Source organism: Octodon degus, unplaced genomic scaffold, assembly GCF_000260255.1.
Source record: "Octodon degus isolate 3935 unplaced genomic scaffold, OctDeg1.0 scaffold00137, whole genome shotgun sequence".
Classification (NCBI taxonomy): Eukaryota; Metazoa; Chordata; class Mammalia; order Rodentia; family Octodontidae; genus Octodon; species Octodon degus.
In genome coordinates, this window is record NW_004524713.1 from 2,484,688 (window position 1) to 2,488,591 (window position 3,904).

At 35.3% G+C, this 3,904-nt stretch overlaps 1 pseudogene; it reads right to left on the reverse strand.

Moving 5' to 3' along the window:
* Positions 1 to 381: 381 nt before the first annotated feature.
* On the reverse strand, positions 382 to 3,679 carry LOC105743578 (annotated as a pseudogene).
* Positions 3,680 to 3,904: the final 225 nt, after the last annotated feature.

The window sequence follows — 3,904 nt, forward strand, 5'->3', positions numbered from 1 at the left end:
GTGTCACAGACTAAAGACTTCTGTTTCTCCCTTTATTTTCTTCAAGCAGAAATATTTCTTAAGTGTCTAAATGTTCTAGATGGAGAATTTTTTGAAGGTGGCCTCTTCTTCGCAATAATCCGACATCATCACGCCTCTGAAGCAGGGGGAAGGGGAAGAGGAAAAAGCTGAAACACAAGTTTCATCTAGTAAGTTTTACATTAACCATTACAAGCTGCACCGTATAAGAATGTGGTTTTGGTGGTTTTTTGTTTTTGTTTTTGTTTTGTTTTGTTTTCTCAAAGTTTGAGTCTTGGTGTGGAAACGAGTACTTGGCTGTCCCACCACAGCTTTCTCATAGCGGGACTGACAGGGAAGTCTTGACTGGGGAGTATGATTTGTTTATCTATCAGGCATAAACTTCCAGGCACTCAGTTCATTTTGAGCTTGTTCCAGTTTGTCCTTAGTCTGTTCCAGTTCACCTTTCATTTTAAGGAAAAACAAGTTGATTGCTGTGTCTATTATTATTGACCTCAGTTGGTCAACACTAGGCTGCTGGACTTGCTTGAGGTACTGAATTTGAGTAGTACACTCTTGCATTTCTTGTTCCTTGGTTGCTAGAGGCATTACGAGGATGTTTTCCCTGCGTGTAGATTCTTGCTGTTGTTGCTTTAGCTTTTCTTCAGAATCCCTTAAACCAGTTACATCATTTGAGTTAAGATCCATGTACTTGCTCTCCAAAGCTTAAATATATGCTTCACATTGTTTCCATCTTAAAATTAACTCATCATTTGCCATAACTTTGAAGTCTGTTTCACTCAGTCGAACCTTTTTTGAGAAGAGGTTCTTAGTTGGGCATTTTGAATCCTCTGCAGACCCTAGCCGCGTGGACCTGCCAATCACCCAGGCCAAGGCCTCACTGCCAGTCCCTGGCCTTGCTGCACACCTTCAGTAGCACCCTTTTATTTGTGGATCTCTAGCTGAAGCTTTAATTTTTCATGCTACATGAGTCAAACAAAGGGAGCTTACAAAGATACTCATTCGGAAGTGGAGAACAGGAATGGCCACACATATGTAAATGAAAAATATGTGGATATATATATATATAATCTGTATATGTATATAAATGCATATATATGATATACATATATACATATATGCTAATAGAGAAATTTGCTAGTATCAGTAAAAGTCTGTCTTTAATTTTGACAGTAATAAAGTAGATAATGACAATAAGAATGATGATAAATAATTTTAGGTAAGATTTATAGAAGGCTTATTATACATCAGTTTCCATGCTGTGTGTTTTGTATGTGCTAATTCGTTTGATAGCAACAGTACCGCTATAACCCCATTGTTATTCATGAGACATACAAGGGCAAGAATATTTCCCAAATACATAAAGGTAGTTAGTGACTAATCAATTATTAGATCCAGATGGTTGGCTTCCAAGGATCTCTGATTTCAGAATCTACCCTAAATTGCCAAGAATATTAGCATAATAACAATTACCATTTGGAAAAAATACTTAAAAATGTTTCATAATAGCAATAAAATGTGAAATATTGAGACATAAATTAAATAGGCAATATGCACTCACAAATAAAACTATAAAATCATATTAGGGAGAATTTAAAAGAAGATATGATTAAATGGTTGGATAGACTACATTACTCAATAAGAAAAATATACTAGGAAGCTGCCTATTAACCTTGATTTTTAGATTTAATTGAAATTAACTTAAAATCAAAATGACCTTTGAAACTCAATTCAACAAATTTTATATTCATTTGTAACTATAAATAAGTGAAATTTTCAATGTTCAGTAAAATAAATCAATGAGAACAGTTAAGATCTTATAAAGTAAAATCATATTTTTGCAAATATGAAAACATCAGACAAAATTGCATAAAATATATTGTCACACAGGTAATAGATTGGTTAACATGGTTTTGGTTAGTCATTTCTGTAACCACTTGTGACTGGTTTCTGTAATAAAGCGGCATGAGTCCTTCCCACAGCTGAGAAATTCAGAAATACCTGGCTGAAAGCACAGTGTGGGTTCAATCTCCATTGCTTTTCTCTTCTCTGGTTCTGGCTTTTCAATATCAGCTTTGTTGCAGCCTGCCCTTCCTGTACTTATATGTTGACCACTAACAAGTGTGACTATGTTTTGTCATTCAAGTCACGGTATTAGAGCATGTATGTTTTCACTACTGTTAAATATATTGTACCTCTAAGTTGATCTTGTGAATAAACATCAAAGCAAGGAGAACATTACATGTTTTGCACCAGTTCGGGATATGCATCAATCCTATCCAGTACGTACAATGTGACAGTAGTGAAAAGGATTCCAAAAGGAAAATCCAAGTGTTTGGAACAGTGAGATTGAAGGGGTGTGGATAGCCTATGAGGAACAAGTTTTATAAAGTGTATATATGCAAAAATGTATGTAAGATGATATTTTATTTTAAAATGATTCAAGTAAAATATACTATAGTTGTAAGGAAGAATGATACCATGGTATCATCTCATACATATTTTAGAAGTAAACACGATATTTTAATTTTTTATTACTTACTAACATTTTACTCAATTCCAACATGTAGCATAAAAGCAAATACAGAGACATAGATCAAGTGAATTGTGAAGATGGTGCTGAAATAGAGAAAGCTATATATTAATACATAAGCTAGTAACAGTGGAATATTTTTCAAGTTTTTATGGCAAGTAAAGAATAATTCATTATAAATTTCCATCAACAAAGAGGCGATTTATTATTTTATGTAACTGGAAAAGCTAGAACGTTATTATTCTCATTGTACAGATAGGGAAAAGAATGTTAGAAGGTTTAAATAACATACCTGTAGTCCCATATATAGTAAGATTTTAGCCCAGATTTCTGTCTGTTTAGCTCTTAGCATTTTAAGTGATCACAGTTTCTCTCTCTCTCTCTCTCTCTCTCTCTCTCTCTCTCTCTCTCTCTCTCTCTCTCTCTCTCTCTCTCTCTCCCTACCGGAGATTGAACTCAGGCCCTTGAGTTTGCCAGGGAAGTGCTTATTCCACTGAGCCATCTCCCCGACCCCCTACGTGATCACTATTAATTTGTTTTTCCCTTTAAAAACATCATTGAAATTCCTGTGCTATCAACAATGTGGGAAGAAAAACTATGGTGCTAATTTAGATTTTTAAAGGGGAGATTACAATAAGATGAAATCAATACACACTACCTATCATTTGATTACAGGATTCCTCTTTGAAGGAAACTCTGTGGGCAAATAACTTGAATACTACTTGAAACAGGTTAAATTAATTTTTGGAATATAAGAAGGTTCTAAAAGAAGGAGGGAAGGCCAGTCTGGGCTACAGAATGAGTTCAAGTTTGGTCTGAACTACATAGTGAGACCCTGTCTCAAAAATAAATGAATAATACAAATATTCAATTTTTAATGGAGGAAACTTACTTATTAAAGAATAGAATATTTTCTTTGGAAATTATGAAAAGTAGGACACACAGATGGAGAAAAATGGGTGTGTGAGGGGAAAATATGTTAGTGGAAGGGAAGGAGAGAGGCTTAGAGAAAGACCAGGGAGCATTGTGTCAGAGGGCACCCAGCAGCTCTGCAGGATGCGTGTATTTCTGCGAAGTGAGCTCTACTTCTGCCTCCACTTCAGGTGGAACCCATAATCCATATCGCATACTCGGAAATGCTTTAGGGAAGTATATCGAAAGCAGAATACAGTGTGTTTACAGTTTCCTTCTTTTCTCACCTTGCTTGTCCATTCTTTCATTTTCTTCTCCTCCTCCTACTTCTCATTTGAACGTCTCCTTCCTATTTCACAACACGTACTGTACATTGCGGTCCTTACTTACAGTTTTTCTCACACCAGAGAAATAATGTAGTACTTGCCCATATGTGTCTGA